Source organism: Eupeodes corollae, chromosome 3 (assembly GCF_945859685.1).
Source record: "Eupeodes corollae chromosome 3, idEupCoro1.1, whole genome shotgun sequence".
NCBI lineage: Eukaryota > Metazoa > Arthropoda > Insecta > Diptera > Syrphidae > Eupeodes > Eupeodes corollae.
In genome coordinates this window covers 37,363,485-37,383,824 of record NC_079149.1, presented here as the reverse complement: position 1 = coordinate 37,383,824, position 20,340 = coordinate 37,363,485, and the positions used below count along the sequence as shown (strand labels likewise).

At 32.7% G+C, this 20,340-nt stretch overlaps 1 protein-coding gene across 1 annotated transcript in view; it reads right to left on the bottom strand.

Annotated features, from left to right (window-relative positions):
* The window catches only part of LOC129949414 (uncharacterized), a 54,320-nt gene extending 51,687 nt beyond the window's left edge, over positions 1–2,633 (bottom strand). The window contains exon 1 of the mRNA XM_056060859.1: positions 1,883–2,633. The gene's annotated coding sequence lies outside the window, so the exon portion shown is untranslated. The remainder of the gene's footprint in view (positions 1–1,882) is intronic.
* Between the last annotated feature and the right edge of the window lie 17,707 nt (positions 2,634–20,340).

The window sequence follows — 20,340 nt, the reverse complement described above, 5'->3', positions numbered from 1 at the left end:
TGATGTCTAAATTTTAAGTTTTTGAAAAGATATTTGAATCGATATTCAATTTTTACCAACTTTGAGTAATGTTTTTTTTAGATTTTTATTTTTTGTAAAAAAAACTGTCAATTCGATCGAATGTTGAAAACAATATTTCTTACAAGTAAAAATTAGTTAAAAGCTATTATCTCAAATGTTTGAAAAGATATTTGAGTCGAAAATCATTTTTTACCAAGTTTTGTTAATTTTTTTTCGGTTTTTAATTTAAAAAAAAAACTGTCAATACGATTTTTTTTCAAAATTTTAATGAATGTTGACAACAGTAGTTTTTGATTATTAAAGTAAATTAAAGCCAATATCTCAAAGTTTTGAAAAGATATTCGAGTCGGAAATTAATTTTTTTTACTAACTTTTGTTAATTTTTTTTTAGGTTTTTAATTTTTTGTACAAAAACTGTCAATTCGATTTTTCTCAACATTTTCAGAATGTTGAAATCAATATTTCTTATAAGATAAAATATGTTCGATGCCTAAATTTCAAGTTTTTAAAAATATATTTGAATCGATATTCAATTTTTACGAACTTTGAGTAATGTTTTTTTTAGATTTTTATTTTTTATAAAAAAAACTGTCAAATCGATTTTTCTCAAAATTTTATCAGATGTCAAAAAATGATTATTCGTTGCACAAAATTGTTTTGGAGATGAAATCAAATTTAAGTCGTAAAATGTTGTAGGTTACAATTTTTTTATAAAAAAACCGTTAAATGGATTTTTTTCTTAAAATATACTTCTTTGATATGACGTTACAATATATTATATAAAATTTAATTCAAGTCTCTAGCGTTTTTGGTTCGTAAGATATTTAGGGTTAACCAAAATGTTCACCATTTTTTCAAACTGCAATGGTAAAAAAACCACCCACGCAATTTTCTTGAGAGCCCTTTCTGCATCTTTCTGCCTTATTATCTGTATAACAAAATTTATTTGAAATCGATATCTCTTCTGGTTCTTGAGCTATGGACGACGAAAAAAATGTCGCGAACGTACGGACGTACGACATCTTTCTAAAAATCTTTTATTTCAACTCTAGGGACCTTAAAACGTCGAGAAATGTCAAAATTTTCAATTTGACAAATCGGACCCATTACAATAACTTCCTATGGGAAGTTAAAAACTGAAAACCTTCAATAATTTTGAGTTTACGCAAAATTGGTTATGGTGTGATACTATCTTTAAATTTTTGGTTTTTCAATGTCAAAAAGGAGGCATGTACAAAAATAAGTTCTTTATTTAAAAATTATTTCTCTAATAGTAAATAATTTTGTTCTAAGTTTTTGTATCCGAATGTTTAAACAGTTCATGTCGATTATAGAATCCGATACAAGAGTTGCGGATAGCTTAAGTGTGATTTTTTAAAATGTTCATTAGCTATGTAAGAAATGTAAAAACTGACATTTTAATTGCAGAATTCAAGATTATACCTATTGCAGATTTTTTTTTGTGAATCATAACACAATGTCAACACTGGATTCAAATTATTTCAATTTTTAATTATATTAAAGTTATTTTCAATTTTTATTTTTAGTAACTTTATTTAAAAATTACAAAACATAAACAAAGTCATTGACACTTGATTTAATTTCCACAACAAAATACCGTTCATTTCAGGAAAGAACTCAAGAAACTTGATCATCTTCTTAAATATCAACAAACAGCACTAAATTCTTCAACCATGTAAGTATACAATCAATATGAAGCTCGTATATACCTTTACCAAAGGAGTTGTATGTTCAACAAAATTAAGACACAGTAATAATTTGAAATTAGGTACTTTTTACATTAGATAAGCACCTATGAACCTACTTAAGTTACATAATATCATCAAAAGCTCCTACCTACCTTTTGTTTCAAGTTGATTATCCTTTTATTCGTGAGAAATAATAGATATCCAATTAAATCCTCTTTTAAATCCGCAAACACTGCACTTAACGTCGACAAATTATTTCAACGTTATCCGATCGGTCTTTGAATAAGAAAACAAAAATAGGAAACTCTTCTACAACAAATATTCAGTCAATGTGTCACTGTACTCCACAACAACAAAAAACAATCAACCGATCAAGCAATATTTTATTACAAAATTATTTCCTAGCACTCGAAACAAAAAATTCTGATGACACTCGCGAATTAAAATATTCTTTATTAAAGTAACTGATTATTAATAAATTATCATAAACCCCAAGAAGCACACTGAAACTGTTTAGCACAAGGTATTTTTGTCTTGATTATGATTAGATTGAATCCAAAGCCAAACCGCACATGTTATCACGTACTATCGAGAGAAAAGTTATCGGTAAATAAAAATAATGATAATGATAAAAACAAAAACCCAAATGTCACTTATCAATGCGATACCCCAAATATACGAAAAACAAATACGACTACGGAACCCATTTCCATTCAACGCTACGCTAACACCACGTAAATATTTCTAAACCGATCCGCGCGAACTCGAACTAACTCAGATCAGAAGTCTGTCACCTGGGCACGTCCGTCTTGTTGTGCAGCAGAATTACATTTGAGGACAAGCCGGAGAAGCACACAACACAGAAACTCCAATTGTGTTGATTCAAGTGAAACGATGACGAAGACGATTTGCCTGGCCTGGTGTGGTGCTGCTGGTGTGTTATATGGGCTTGGTGCTTGTGGACAGACTTGGAGGTAGACGGTACTTAGTTTGGTAGACATACTGTACGGGTTTTGTGCACGATCGATGACTCGAACAGCTGAACATGGTTACCACACTGTTTATTATTTTCCTTCAAATAACACTCGAATGCATAGAGTAGTCTTTTAGATATGAGGCGTTCAGAATATTAGTGGAATATGTCCTGTCCACATATGTTAAATTCGAGATATTTAAAGTTTAATGAAAAGACGGGAAAATAAAAGAAATATAATGTTTATTTACATATTTCGAAAATTGTAACAATAATTCATGTTAAAATAATGACAAAAGATTTCAAAGTGTACTATTAACTAAAATATAAGCAAATGAAAATGAAAATATGGACTTAATCCATTTTTAAACTGAATTTTTTTTATTTTCGAAGAAATTTGTGTTAAGAATATGTCATCTCATCATTTGATTCGCGGTCTTCTTCTGTTCTGTTGATTTTTAATGAACGAGTTACTCCTTGAAGTGGTAAATTTCTGTAGAATTGATGATACACAGGTGGGATGAAGGGCAAAATATCCATCATATCCATTTTTTTGCTTCTGTAACAATTCTCCTTGAAGGATAAAGTTTATCTTGATTAATATTTAAGAGATTTTGTAACTTTATAAAATTTTGCATCCGGATCCAATGTCTCTTTAAATTGAAATAGCAGAGGCTCTGTCCGTTGAAACCGAAGCCATCTTATGTTAAGCCAAGATTGCCTTTTCCAAATTATTCGTACTTAAAAACTCTTCACGCTGCATTTCAATTACAGTGAAACGTGGGTCTTTTTTTTTTTGCATTTTTTATAATTTCAATCCATTGCTCGGGGCTGTAGATTTGGTTATACCTTCGGCTAGCAGTTTCTATAACTCCGAATTCACCGTCGTTTGGGAGATATGAATGACCAGACACCAAGAATTTAAGATCAATGATATTGATGCTGACGTTATTATCCTGAACAACTCTTAACAAAAAAAGGCTAGTTTTTACGTTCTTGTTTTGACCAGTACAGAAATCTGAGTATGCAATAATATGGGAATAAGATGCAGCGTTTTGTTTTAAATGTTTGACTAAACAAGTTGCAATGTCCTGAGATCCCCGTCCTCCTGTAGTTTCATCCCATACGTACATAAATCCTATGTTATTATTCACATTATGTATACGAAAATTATATAAATATAAGTTTCTTTTATAATAGGCTACAGATACTGTTAGCTTAGGAAAAGGAAGAGCCTTCTGTAGGTCGAAAGTGATTATATATGCTTCCTCTACTCTTTTTGAGTTGTTTTTTTAGGGAATCCCTAGCTGTATCTGCCAAACGCTGATGATCATCTTTCTGGAGACATAAACTTTTCTTAATATTCTCATCGCTTGCAGCTTTTATTTTTAGATCAAGTTCATCGCAAAGCTTACAAGTATCTTGATGTGGAGGCTTAAAGTTTAAGTTAAACTTTGTGTTGAAAATTTAGTAATAGTATTTAAGTTTTTTGGGTTCAGTTTTTTCCTTTATACAATTCTCTTTATATAAATCGTACATTTTTTTCACCGTCAGTTCACTGTTAAGGTATTTTCTGTTAGGGTCTTTTTCCCTAGAATAGTGGCTCTGGTACGCCGGAAAGCTCTGTATATGAGCTATAACATCAGAGTCGTCTAATTATCTAGAGGACGTTCTACCACGCCGTTCTTGAATTATAATTTAAAATGTAAATAAAACATTTTTATACAACAATATTCACATATTTTTTATTAAAAGAATATTTATTACCAGTTGATGGTCCCCCAGTTTCAATACATACCGGTTCGAAGTTGTTAATTTGTCAAATTTCATTTTTGAATTGTTATTCGTCTTTTGAGTGATGCTACACATGTCAGACCCCTCAGAGTACGAAAACTGAGTGTACTATTTCATTGTTCCGAAGAGAAACGACATAAGTTATTGACTTATGCTGTTTCTCCACAAAATTGTTTTACCTTGTACACATAACGGTCCGTTATTTTTCTTACAGGAGATGTTAATATTAAAAATGTACTAGTCGGTGTAATTACTTAAATAGTTTAGGCGTCGTGTTAGGTGAAAAAAATGGAAGAATATGAAGAAGTGCCCACTATAAACCCCAAGAGAAAGAAAGTCGTGAAAAATCTTAAACTATACAAGAACGAAATAATAAAAGGATCTGGAATAACTGGCAGTCAATATACAAACTGGAAAGGAAACGTGGTAGCTGCTGTGACACTCGAAGTAGAATGCATGGAAGTTAAAAATTAGAAGCTTAATAGAGAAGGATATCCCAATCATGTATATTTTTATAGATGTAAAAATAAATGTCTCAACAGCTTGAATGATTCTTTAAAATTAGAAGTTTTCACCAAGATTATAAGCTTCACTTCGAAGAATGAACAAGACAGTTATTTGCAGAGTCTCATCTCTGTTCAACCTGTTACTTAAAGGAAAGCCTGAAGATCAGTCACCTAGGCCATAAAGAGTATCTACTTACTCGTACGAGTTGAAAACTTCTGTGGGGAAATTCAAAGTTTGCAAATCTGGGTTTATTAGAGCGCATGGATTAACCGCTGGAAGCGTCAGAAGACTTTGTTCGCTTCTTGCACATGGTACGAATCCTAACGACAAACGTGGAAAAAATGTTTCTGGAAACGCAATGCAATAAAGAATCATATCAAATCTTTTCCAACAAAAATGGGGCATTATACATCTGGTGAACGCCATTATTTGAGTGAAAAATTAAACGTCAAAATGATGTTTAAAATGTTCCAACAGCGATGTCTATAGTTTCGAGATGTTAAGTACAACTTTTATAACAAGATATTTTAGGACCAGTTCTCGCTCTCCTGTGAGGAGCTAGAAGTAAAGATAAAAAGCACTGTTTTGAACGGTGTTGCAAAAAGGACAGCAGTTGCTGAAAAAATACTATATCTTAGACGGGCTTATAAGTTCTTTTCGACCATTCAACCATAAAAATCACACAGTGATAAGTTTTTTCTCATCTTTAGTAGCTTTAAAAAGTTTAAGACTATTGAACAGTATTTTCCTATACGAGGTCATTCCTTTTTACCATGTGATAGAGACTTCGCAGTCCTAAAACGTAAGATTAAAAAAACTGATAGAATTTACACTGTTCAGGAATATGCCGATTTGATACTGTCTTCTTCAGTATATAACAATTTACAGTCATTTTACCAAAAATGGCTGATATCAACGACTACAAAAGCTGGTAGCCAAGCTTTAACAAAAAAAACATGCTTTCAATGGAATACCTTGGAAGACATGTGGCTAGAGAAAATAAGTACGTTTACTATAAGTAAATTTATTCAGTTTTCCAACTCGGATTGTTATGATAAAACAGTTGTTGCTAGAGACTTTATTAAAGGTTTAACAAGTCATACATTTAACCTGGGAAACCTTCAAAGAGATGAACTGGTAGCTCTACCGCAAGACCTTGCTTATCGCTCTGGAAAGGTGCCAATCAAAATTAAGAATGATGAATGAAATTAAGAACATAAAAAAACTTAAATGGTATCTACTAGTAGACGTTAACATTCAAGAGTACTATGGAGAGATTTTCGCTTGGTCAACTTGCGAAAAGGTTTGTCCAATCGATACAGAATAATGGTATTTTTTTATATTTTTGTAAGCATTTTGTGTTCTGTTTAAGATTATAATAAAACAAAAGTTTCACCAAAAAAGTTTCTTAAAAACCGGTTAAGACTCAAAAAAAGACAAACAAATTGGTGGTTTTTAAATGCATCTTAAGCCAAATTATAACTTTGCATACTCAAAATGTTGAGTGCTGCGGAATTTTATCATATAAAACAGTTTTTTGTTGCTCCTGAAAAGTTAATGTTCATTGACTTATGTTATTTCTGAAATAACCAATTCATTTATAATAAGACTACTGAATTTCTAACATTTATGAGCTCTTTGAATAAATTAATGTTTTCTTGTTTCTTTTTTTACGAACTGTCACCTTTTAGGCGTGTTCAGGGTGACCGTTTTTAATGGAAAACTTGTATTTGAAAAAAATGCTAGCCGTTAAAAATAGGTTGAATATAATATTTTGGAGATTTTCCTTATCATTTTATGTTGTCAAAAAATTGACATCTGTTGTCAAAAACTATTTCTCTGAAACTCAATTTTCTTAGAGTGGCAACCATCAAAAGTAAATACTGATATGGATATAGAATAATGGTGATATCGTAAATAAGTAGTGGTTGGTTTCGCTGGCTATACTGTTATGTTTTGGGCGCCTTATGGTATCGCTTGGCATGCGTTACGCGAACAGAAGACTGCTGCAGCTTGCACCTTTTTTTTGTTGGGTGAATCTTTCTTGAATAAAATTCTTGATTGACTTGAACACATTTTTTGTATTATTTTTAACTATACAATCAACTATATGGACAGGGGGTTGTTCGTTTTCCTCGTGTCGTTTCAAAATAATAATAATACATACATATAGGCATAAGGGGTGCGGATACGGATATTCACCCCTTAGTTTGTCGTTAATATTGTTTTTAGGGATGTATTAAATTTTATCGAAGATGTTCACTCGTTGAGTTGAGTTGTTGAGTTATTTTCTCGAAGGCATAAGAAATATGAGGGATGAATTTAAAGAAATCTAAGGAATTTTTCAAGAATTAAAAATCTCTAATGAGAGTATTTCACATTGACACAACCAAGTTCCAAAGATCACATAACATAACAAACTAACTGTGTTGGTATTTTTATACTTTAATTTTTAATTTGGGGTGAGCCAGGAGCAGCTGCATCAGATTTTGTATGTGCAGTGTCGTCTTTGTTGGGAATGCTGGGAATCTGTAAAGATTAGGCAATGCAATTTTAAGGTAGACAAAAAGGAGCCGAGGAATTTTGATTTATGTTAGGTCCAGTTTTAGCGCATTAGACATCATAGTCTTGATTTTTGTACCTACTACCTACCCATTAGTGCAAGCGCCAATAATTGATATTCCAGAAGGATGATAAAACCGATTTTAATACCTACCTAGAATAGATAGCGTCTTGGTTTTCAAATACCTATAGGGGTATGGTTCATTGGACCTTTGATATTTGACGGTTTCGGAAATGTTTGATCTCAGTCTCAAGTCTCACTAGTTTGAGATTTTGCTAGCTAGCAGTAGATCTCGTAAAATGTTGGGACTACAAGTTAGCTTTCTTAGAAATGAGAATGGCTGGATAGTGGATATTCATACAGTAGTCGGGTTGATTTTGAAATTTTACAAAACAAGTTGTACATACATAGGCATATACATATGTATTTGAGATATCAAAAATCTTTGACCTTTATTTGAGAGCCCTAAAAATGCCATTATGTGTGAAATATGAAATCGTTTAAATGGCCGCCAGGGTTTCGCTGTGTTGAAAACATTCCAAAGACCAGTTTTCGATGAACTTATGGCATAAATCAGCCTGAATTGGACCGATGGCAATTATTATGTTGTCTTTGAAAAGCGCAACAAGAAAAAGTCTAATGGGGTTATATCACACGATACTGGTTTACAATTAACGTTACCTAGGCTCGCGCAGAATATCGATTGGGTCTTGAGCTATATGGCCAGTAGCGACATCCTGATGAAACCAAAGCATGACTTCGGTGTCCATATTATTCAATTCAGGCCGCAAGAAGTTGATGATCATCGATCTATAGCGATCGCCATTGACGGTAATGGCCTGCCCATCATCATTTCTAAGAAGTACGGATCGGATCAAAATCCAACTTTGTTTGGATGCATTGGCAACTCTTGAATCTAGAATGGATTGGTGTCATCCCAAATCCTTCATTTTTGATGTTTCAGCTACGTAATCATCCAAGACTGGATCTTATTGCTAAAGATGATTTTTCAACCAAAATCGGAATTGTAATTTGCCTTGATAATCTGTTCTTAGTGATTGATAAAAAGAAGATTATTATTATTAAAATTTATTAACTATAAATTAAAATTTACAGGTTAATACATATTGTTAAGAGACTTAGCTGCTGAGGCTTCTGACTCTTTATAAAAACTAAGCTTGTATATTTTTTTAATAGATAATGTAAAAAGTGAATAGTATAAATAGTGAGAAATAAATATTTATGTTTTTAAAGTTATTTTATAGTTTTAAGAATTATATAGTTATATTTTAAAGTTGTGTAGGTTTATAAAGTTGTATATTTTTCTGATGTTATTTGGATCGAAGTTTCCTAGTATCTCGGTGGTTGATAGATTTGTATTGTATAAACTGGTGTTGGAAGTCAAGTATTTGCATGTACACATTCCTAGAATATGATTAACGTCCAAGATTACTTGGCAGCCTGCACAAGTTGGATGGCTTTCTTTTTTAAGAAGGTGTTGATGTGTAAGAGCTGTGTGCCCTAGTCGTAGTCTTCCAAAGGTAGTGTTCATCTGTCTTGAAGTTGAGGTTGGGTAGCTTGGTTTAGCTTTATCAATGTTGATGGAACTGTAGAAATGCTGGTAATTCTGCCAGTCATTTAGTCTATGTGCTTTGATTTTACGGTTGACTTCACGTAATAAGTCACGTTTTGTCAGTACATGCACAGATTTCACTGGGGAAACATGAGCAGCATTTGCTGCTTTATCAGCTTGTTCGTTACCAAAAATCCCAGCGTGACCGGGAACCCACATTAGTTTTAGTTTGTTGGCAGACTTAATGAGATGGTCTCTTATTTTGCTAATTATGACGGTGCTGTTGTTGGGATTTTGAATAGCATGCAGAACTGCCAAACTGTCCGAACAGATCAAAAAGTGGCCTTGTAGTTTTGTTAATATCTCTGCAGTCTTTAAGATCGCAGTAGCTTCAGCGGTGAATATAGAGACAGTATTGTCTAGGATTCCAATGGAAAGAAGGGAACCATCTTCGTAGGTTGAAGCAAACGATGTGCTGTATTGGGTTTTGGAACCGTCTGTGAAAATTATTTTCCAATTTTTGGAAGATATTTCAACAGAAGATAAAAGAAACAATATGGCCGCTACGAGCTATAAAAATTAACCCGTCCCTATTGAAAAACCCCATGATGCTAGTTTTCGATTTCTTCGATCTGTTGTTGATCCTAAGTTTCGGAATCAATCAAAGTTGAGTTTCAAGGATTATAATGCAATTTTCGGGAAAATTTTGAAAAAAAAGTGGACTGAAATAAAAAACATATTGTGTTTGCAAATACTCTAGAAGTCTAGAGGAAAAAGATGTTGTATACATTTCCATACATATTCATTTTGGTCAAAATCTATAAAAAAAATATTTTAAAGTTTTGTACATCTCGAAGATTTTTGAGAACTTAATACTATTTTTAATTTTATATAAATTAAGACAGAAATTTCAACAAAACACGGTACTAGATCAATTTTTAAACTACCAGAAATAGAACCAAAAAAGTACACAAAATATTCTTACCCTCGTCTTTTGTAGAGTTGTCATGAACACTGGAGGCTGAGATAGTAAGAAATTTGTCTCATTTGCATATGGTCAATCTGTCTACAAAACAATTGAGTCACTTTCATTTTCAAAGATGTTAGGCGCAATCACATCGCCCTTCATCGCCAAACCAAATACCGCCCAAAATAGTGGCATGTTCATGATGTAGAGGCTTTTCATGTATCAGTCTTGGATTTAAAGAGTCCCAAATGCGACTGTTCGTCATATTGACTTAGCCTTCTTAGTTAAAATACCAATCTAGATTATTTTAAAACCTTTCAAGGAACTAATTATAATAATTAATAAAGGGTGATTTTTTAAAAGCTATGGGAAAGTTACAAAAAAAACGCATAAAATTCCGAAAAATACATGAAATATTTATTTGAATTGATAGTATGGTCCATATAATTTAATGTTTGAAGATTATTTCATGTAAATGTTGACCTTGACTACGCCTAAAATAATCCATCCCCTTAGGCAAATGTTGGCATACTCTTTCCAACATTTCGTCCGGTATCTCACGAATAAATGATTCAATGTTGTATTCCAATACGGCAATTGAAGCGGATTTGTCTGTATAGATATGAGCTTTAACATAGTCCCCAATAGTCTAAAGACGTTAAATCGCACGACCTAGGCGGCCAATTGACCGGCCCTGAAATTGAAATAAAATGTTTACCGAATTCGCCTCTCAATAAGTCCATTGTTGCGCATGCTGTTTGGATTGTGGCACCGTCTTGTTAAAACCAAATATCATGCTAGTCAAGCTCTTGCATTTTGGGCAAAAAAATGAATATCATCTCACGGCAGCGCTCACGATTCCCAGTTACGTTACGATTCTCGACAATTCTGCTTATTTTCGTACCCATTGAGCCAAAAATGAGCCCCGTCGCTGAACACCATAAAATGGAAGAATCGCGCGAAGAACTATCCTAACAGAGCACGTGTTTTTATAATAAAATTTAATATTTTGCTAGCGTTTTTCGTTTGTAAGACGATTTATGGTTAAATTATAGACCAAACTAAAGATGTTTGACAGTGAACCAAAACACGAAACGAGCGTCAGCTGTTTAAAACCAGTATTGCCAAAAAGATAATAGCTAAAAAATCGCCCTTTACTTATGGAATATCTAATGTCAAATTTTGACGAAGAAAACCCATTTACAAAGTTAAGTTTTTGTCAATATTCATTTTAAAAGCGAATTTTAACTATTTCAATGCAATAATTCAATCAGCTGTCTTTCCATTTTTAAGTAATGGCGTAGTTTTTTACTTGACAAATGTCACAAGATGACAGCTTCAAATTGACAGCTGCCCAAAAAGTTTATTATTTAAAAAGTCACTTGGCGTGATAATTAGTGCGTATAGGACTGTCATCCTAGAAGTCTTGGGTTCAATCTTTTCTTGTGCTACCTAAAGTTTCTTACACGGGTGAATACCCGTTGCAGAATTTCAAGTGTAATTCTTGTAAAGAAAAGTGCTTTCTTAAATTACCCTTGCCATTTTGACATAACACTGTAGGTCCCCTCCATTCCTGGCATGACTCGCACATAGGAATGGTTGTTCGTGCAAGACACTGATCCCTGGCACCGAACAAATCGTAGCTCCACCTAATTTATTTATTTATTTTTAGGCATGTATGAATTTTCAACAATACCCGTGTTTTTTGGCATTATATAAATAGTATAGTAGAAAATTCCCAAGAAAAACCCATCGGCAGTAGCCAGAATTTTGCATTTAAAAATTGGTACAACTGAAAAAACAATATAAGAATAATAATAAAAAAAAAAACACAAATAGAAGAAAGTTTTGTGAAAATCAAAAGTTATAATTGACTTCAGCAAAAAACTAAAACTAATAAAATAAACAATTTTGAAGAAGAAATGGTAAGAACAACATCTGGAAATTGAGATCCTATAAAAAAAGTTAATTTAACAATTGCAGCTTTGACATAAAATAAAAACTTCAAGAAGGGGGTTTGTTCGTAGACTACTACAATAACATGTGGTGTTAAAGTGAGCTTGAAGCTCCCATCAATTGTTTTTATACCTGAATCGAGTTGAAATGAGCTTGATTCGACCCGATTCCGGTCAGAGATTGGAGTTGAGTCAAAATTTGTGAAGAAAAACAGATAATGCATTATGGTCTGTTTATTTGCATGCTTGTGTTAAAAAAATATAGTTTTGTTTTAATCAAATTAAAAAAAAATTGCTCATGGAGTAAGTAGCATATTCTTATGTGGTGCTGAACTATTCAGTTCTTCATTCTTTAACACGAATTAAACTATCTCACTAACATTTCATAAGAAACATCGAAACACTATTTGTACTTTAGAAAGTGCTGTCAAACTTAATCCTTTTTAAATCTTCTTGAAATCTTCTCGGTGGAAACACCAAAAAGATTTATTTAATCTAAAATGAGATAAACGTTTGGTGGAAACATAGCAAAACTTAATTATCCTTTCTATTGTTTTCTCTTGCAAAATAAGCCCAGTTAGTCCATTTCCATTAACAAAACTAAATAACATGAACAGTAACAGATTGATTTTTTCCCTAATGGAAAACACATGATTACAAATGCACAACTACTCAACGAAATCACAATACTTGTGAGACTCGTTTAAATGTAGAAAACCCATAATGCGGATATTGTTTTTGTTAGATAGATTTTCCAACAAAACATGGGTAATATTTTTGTTTAAATCCCCAGTTTCTTCATTAAAGTGAGTCTCACTAAAATAATAGTATTAGAACGTTTTAAAGTGTTTTTGTTAGTTAAGGTACCTGTAAACATTTAAAAACACGTTGGAAAAGTTTTGAATCACCCTTGCCATAGGTTTTCCTGTGTACTTTTCTTGGATATCGAATTTCAATTTAATTTTTGTTAGATTTTTGCTAATAGATTAACTATTTTCCATTTTCAATATTATGTACTGTGCATGTACTGAACTCATATAGATACCTGTTTGCATAAAACAATTTATGAAACTACAAACAGTCTGCAGATAGTTGAAAGATAGGTTATGCAAGTAGGTTAGGGATCCATGCACAAGTTAGTTTTTAAGCATCTTTCATATTTATAAATTTTAGCACAGTGTTGGTTTGCTTTTATAATTTCCATTTGTTTTTCTTAAGTTGAATTGCAATTTTGTGAAAATTTCTGAATGAATTTAAAGTTCATAACGTTTTGTCTGTGACCCTAGGTTTAACATTTATTTATAGATATTCTAAAATAAATCTAATTGTTTTTTAATTGAAAAAACTTTTCTAATATGAAAATTTCGTTTTGTACGATTATAAAATACATAAGTATGCGTTATGGAAGTCCAAGTTTTTAAGTAGAAGTCGACGGAGATAATGTTCTTGTTCAGGGGTATAATGAAAGACAATGTCAATATCTATGTACAGTATAGTACAGAAAACAGAGATAATCTCAGTTAGGTGTTTAGGTACATAAATTTGATCAAAATCTATACTTAATTATAAATCATGCAGGTAGCAACTAGCTACTCACCTTAATATCTAATTGAAGTTGAATTGACATTATTTATTTGAAGAATGTGTTACCTAATTTCCTTAATCATTATAGCTTGTAGAGCATATAAATGTTTAGCCACCTAGTGGTAACTTTAAAAATCATATAGATTATTTTGGTAATGACAGCTGTTCCCCGCTCAAAACCTTCTTAGAAAGTCAATATCATACGTGGAATTGAATAAGTCGCTTTAAGCTTGAACAACTTTGGAAATATTTAAAACTTGTGTAATCATAATAGTGCATTTTGACCAAGTTAAAGTTCGTGAGATGAGACACTCGTAGTCGCCGAAAAAAGAATTTATGGCTGTCGATATGGAGGGCTCATTTAACGAACATCATACTCGATATGGATCTTAAAGTTTTAACATGTCATGCAGCAGTTATATGCTCTAAGCAGAATTCTATATAAAAATCTCAGATTATTAGTTTTCACGGTCTAATTGACTCCGTAAGTGAAGTCTTACAAGGCTGGTAAAGTGTAAGTCATGTAAAATGACTTCTTTTGCCTGAAAGTGAAGTCTTGTACTTTGATGACTTCTGGTTCAAACAAGATGCCAAAAAGCTTATAAAAACCTTGATCTTTTATACATTCCGAAATTGTATGGGATTTTTCTATAAATAATTGACAATTTGTCTTATCGAAAAATGTACTAGTTCAAATGGTCCGTCGGCTTCAATGCTTGAGTTGTGGTCTTAGCGATGCCAACTCTTGAGAACGCATTGGAATTGATTTTCTTATTTGGATCATTTGCTACTGGATTTTCTTATTTGGATCATTTGCTACTGGCACTTGAATGGCAGCGATGTTTTCTATCAACCTGTTGTCTTACTAGCACGGCAACATCAAACAAAAAATATGCAGACTACTAAGGCGAGAATTATTGTCAAAAATTGGAGTTAACGTTTTTTGAGTCGCGGTCATGGACTCCGAACTTCTTTGGACTTTGTTTCTTCATGTTCCTTAGCTTGAAGAAAATTTAGAGTTTACTGAATAAATTGGCAATGATGGAAAGATAATAAGTGATAGTGAGAGCTCACAAATTAATTTGAAAGTTGTCAAGTCCTTATAAAAATAAAACTAGGGCCAAGTGACTTACAACTCTCAACTAGTCCTGTGTGGGAGTACTGTTCTCAGGGATGAAGGGGATCTACAGTTTTAAGCCGAATCCGAACGGCTAAATTGAGAAAGCCCTTTTCATGACAAGAATTACTTTTGGAGAATTTGTCAATTCCTCGCAACAGGCTGTAGATAGAATTGGCAGGGATCGAACCCAACACCTCTGGCATGACAGTCCAACGCCACCATTCTACTTAAAACAAAACCCTAAAACTATAAAACAAGTATTTAAGCCGGACAAGGGTTAAAACCCTATTTCGACTACCCACTATCAAGCTCCGATTGAAGCCACCAAAACTGGTTTTCCAGCTTCACCCTATCAGGTCGGTGCCGTTCGAACACAGAACTACTGATCCGACTTGTGCCATGACGTCCCGATTGTACAGGAGTCGCCTATCCACGGTATCCACGGAAACGCCAATCTATCCTGTATCAGACCGCATCTGTCTAAAAAGATGAATGACTCTGGTGGAATAAAGCCGCTCAAGCGTGCACTCTCAAAATACTCGTCGTTCAGATAGAAAGCCCCGAAAATTAAATTGTTGGTCGCATACATAGCTCTTGCAATGTGACCTCGAATGAGTTTCATCACGAAATTGTCAATTTGAACAGTAATGCACATAAGAAGATTCGGCTCTTCGATATAAACCGGTACAGCGTCGTAAACACTGCCGCTCGAACACCCGAAACGTCTCCATCTAGGAACCATAAACGATCATTAGCCGTATGAGGGTCATGTAGCAAATTACCTTCACTCTGGGTCGATTGCTGCCGTTTCGTCAGAGCGAAGACTCCTCTGGCCCTGGTCCGTTCTGTACGCAATTCGATCGACGGCGTACGCAATTGCCGTTGTAAGACTACCTATCAGATCGCTGGTGTAAACACTGAAAAGAATCGGCGAATTCACCGCTCCCTGTTGAAGACCATTTTTAATTAAGAATGTTGTGGTAGAAGTTACATTGCCACTTTTGAGAACAAACTTTCTACCGTTAAGCATATCATAGAGTATATACAACAATAACTTGCTTATGCCAAGCCTGCTCAGTTTTAGGTAAAGACCCGAAGAAGGAAAAGGACAACTCCAACCCGTCAAATCTTCGGTCGATAAGTCTTCTTCCGAGCATAAGCAAAGTTTTCGAAAAAATCATTAATAGGGCTCTGACTAAGTGGGCTTCGGACAACAAAATAATTTCGGATAAACAGTTCGGGTTCAAGGCGGGTCATGACACAATTCATGCTGCGTCTAAACTCGTTTCTGATATCCAATGGAATAAATCAAAACAAAAATGCACAGGTGCTGTTCTGGTTGATTTGGAAAAGTCCTTTGACACCGTATGGACTTGGTCCCGTTTGCTCTCCGATTATGGCATTTGCCAAGAAATTGTCATTGAACCGCATGAAACCGCGATTCAGATCACCATTGTGTTTCATCATTTCGAAGGTAAAAGTGATTAAGTAGGGCTTTGGTTTCCAAGTCGTGAATGGGGCGAAAGCTACCACTTACATCCTTTTACACTTGCTGGAAAGCAGCTCCCACCGCCTCCACTTTTTCCTTTAATTATGAAAAAGTCATCTTCAAAGTCGGCTTCTACTGGATTTATTTGCGCTGTCCTGAGTACGTCTCTGTCCTCTTCAGTTCTTTGGAGTTTCAGACACGGAAGGTCAATAACGTTCTATTTCTAGAATATATTGTTGATTTTAAGTAACATACCAGGGCCACTGGAATTAACTGACCGGATCTTGCGGTCACAGTACTTGTTAATTGATAACCTGTAGTTTTCCTTAATCAACAGATTAACATTTTTTATTGATGACTTTAGTGTCCTAAGCTCCAAGTGGTGGGGGTCTGTAAGTAGTCTGTATAAGTTTTTATTTTTTTTAGTCGGGTTTTGTAGGCGTCCATTTGGTCCCGTTCTTTGTACTTTAATATTGTCAGTATCATCGTTCGTTTTATTGTTTCATCCATCTATTGCAAATGTTGGCCAATTTCTGTATTTGTTAGGTTTCTGTTGTTTGGTGCGGCTATGTCACTAAAACAAAGTTCTCTCGGTAAGGCGATTGCTTTGCACCGTATTCCTCCAACTCCACGCGTTTGTTCGGAATCTGCAGCTAGTCTCCAGTGATCACTGTGATTATCCACTTTGTCTGTAACTGTTAGTCTGGTGTCGTACCTCAAAAGATCCAGAAAAAAGCCGCTTCTTAGATGCGATGGCTTTTCAGTAGCCAGCAGGTCAACGCCTTATTCAACGCTGCAAAGATTCATCAAATTAAAAAAATGATTATCTCTGGGATTACTATGTTGATTTTCCCAATCTTCATGTTTTGCGTTCAAATCACCGGCCAAGACGAAATAGCTCTCTTCCAAGCTCAGTTTAGCTCTCTAAAAAGAATCTTGAATGCCTTCAATCAAGAAATTATTTCAAGGTCAATAGAGTCAAAATCTTGAAAAAAAGAATGACAAAATGCGGTAATGCGAATACTAAAGTGTCGCCTAGTCAATTTCTAGCTAAGGATCATTAGATCCAAATAAGTCAACCTTGATTCTATATTTCAAGGTTCAAAATCTTGTAAAATTCCATTGGTCTATTTTCTAATCCCTAGACCTCTCAATCAAGCAAACCCAACACAGCAAGTTTAATATCTTTGTGCATATATTAACCTTCATGCTATAACATTTTTTGTTTCAGGTGCAAATAATTAAAATAAATTTCATATTTTCATACCGTGACAAAGTTTAAAATTAAACCTGTTCTAAAATTAGATATAATCTTTATTATTATCGACAAGCTCCACTACTTTGATCTCCATCATTATTATCATCACCAACAACTATCAACTAACAACCAACAACCCTTTAGAGTTCAAGGTCAACTTTAACAACAAACCCAGTTGTAAATAAATACCTTCTCCTATACTTGTAGCTAACAAATAGATACATATACATAAGCTTAAGTACATTTTTATAACATATAAACAAAATGTAACTTGCTGTAAAGCTAAAAACAACATCACAGTAGAAGCCGGGAAAAGCCTCTAATTTCCATTATGCTAATGTTACGTTAAGAAAATAACTTAAGAACTATAAAGCTTAAACTAGTTGTGTATACATGAGGAGTTATGTTGTGCGAACAAAAGAGTGTCAACAAATTTTCCAAACAACGAACATACTTATTCAGTTGGCTTTTAAATTTTTACAGAGTTGCCATAATGTTTGAATTTTTCTTTTGTTAAATTAGTTTTTACTTCTTTTTAAAATAAAATATTTTAGGTGTTGTCTTAAAAAAAGCGTTTGATTTCTTTTGAACTTCCCATAGGAAGTAATTCTAATCGGTCCGATTTGTCGAATTGAAACTTTTGACGTTTCAAGGTTCCTAGGGTTGAAATAAGAGACTTGTAGAGAGTTGTCTGTGCGTGCGTGTGAACGTACTTTTGTACGTCCGTACGTTCGCGAAGTTTTTTTGGTCGTGCATAGCTCAAGAACCAGTAGACTTCAAATAGGAAAATCCAATTTTTATAAACAAAAAAAAAAACTATTTGTCATCTTAAATATTTTATAAACAAAAAATATATTAATAAAAATATTTTATTTACAAAAGAATTTTACGTTACGAGAAATAACGTTTTTGACATATGGTAACATTTTGAGAAACATCGAATTGACAGTTTTTTTTATAAAAATAAAAAAAAATAAAAAAAAACATTGCTAAAAGTTGTTAAAAAATGATTTTCGACTCAAATATCTTTTCAAAAATTTGAAATTATCGCTTTAAACTAATTTTATATTAAAAAAAATATTGTCTTAAATATTCAGTAAGACTTTGAAAAATCGAATTTACAAACATCTTTTCAAAAATTTAAAATATTGGCTTCAAACTAATTTTATGTCACAAAAAATATTGTTTTCGACATTTAGAAAATCAAACAGTCATTTTTTTTAAAGCAAAATTCAAATCTTAAAAAAATAGTGCGCGATATTGGTAAAAATTGAAGTTCGGTTCCTGATATCTAGTGAATAATAGAAGATATTATTGACTTTAAATTATTTTCAATTATCCAATTTTTATTTCTTGGCTTAAAAATTTTCGATTTTCTAAAAGCCAAATTCTATAATTTATTATAAATGCAGAAGGTTAAGATGTCTTGATACATAATAATTTTTAAGAAATAGAAACTTGTAAGAAATGATACTAAAATTTATAAAAATTGATTTTCGACTAAAAATCTCGTCTACAAAAAATAGATTTTGAAATCAAAATGTATTTCTCATTTGCAAAATATTTTTGGGAATTTTTAAACTTTTTCAACTGACAACTTTTTTAACAAAACACGTAAATCTACAAACCTTTTAAACACGACAAATCGACCGACGGGATGGAAAGTTATCAGTGTGGCTTTTTACTTTTTCATTCGTGCAAAATTTCGAACTCGATAATCAAACATGATCATGATATCACAATGGTAGAGAAGTCGAAATAAGTGGGTCCCGCCATTCCATCCGGTCGGTTTTTTCTGTCTATCCACGCACCTACAGCCTAAGCCATTGGGTCGATTGAGGTCAAACTTGGAAGTTAAGGTTTTGAGCAGGTTCGCGTTAGGCGTTTTTTTTCATTTTTTTTTTTAAGATCAAAATATAGATTTTTTTTAAATTTTAACAAGAAAAACATATTTTTGTATTTCCCAGGAAATGTACCGCTCATAGAACCGTTAATTTTCTCAGCAACTTAAGAACTGATTTTAATAATTTTTTTAATGAGCTCTTATATTGCCTTAACAATATTTGATTATCAAAAGTGCATTTTTTTATTGTTTGGATTTTTAAAAAATATTAAATTTTATTTTTTTTTCAAAATTCGATATCTCAAAAACAGGTCAACATTTTTTTAACGAAATTCAAACGTAGAGCGTATATTTACAATCACTAAACAGCTGCATACCAAAAATATTTTTAGAACAAAATTGAAAAATTTTATATATAAAAATTAAATTTAAAAAAAAACCGCTCTAACTATTTTCAAAAAAAAAATTGAAAAATCAAGAATTTTTTGATTTATAAAATGGCATTTCGGGTAAAATTTTGAATCTTAAAATATTTTTTTTAAACTATTTTAACTAATTTAAAGTAAATTATTTTGACAAAATTTTAATTACATTCCTATCTTTTATCCAAATTAATGTATTTGGTACATATTTACGTATTTTTATAACTATAACTATTGTAAATACCAACTATGGCTGTGTAGCGCCACTGCATCGGATTAACGAATACGATATATTTAATCAAAAATCTATTTTAAAGTGTCTATCAAGAAGTATTATCTTGGTACCTTTGTATATGTGATTTTAAAATAGGTAAAAGGTTGTTGCACACATATTTTACTTGCCTTCGCCTATATAAAAGAATAAATACTTAGTACTAGTTAAAGAAACGTACAACCTCTACAACTACTGCTTACGTGTCACTTCATAACTAAAATCCAAAACGCACAAGAGCCTGACTGTAACCAACACATGAATAGCAATTTCTTGTACTTTAACGAAAAA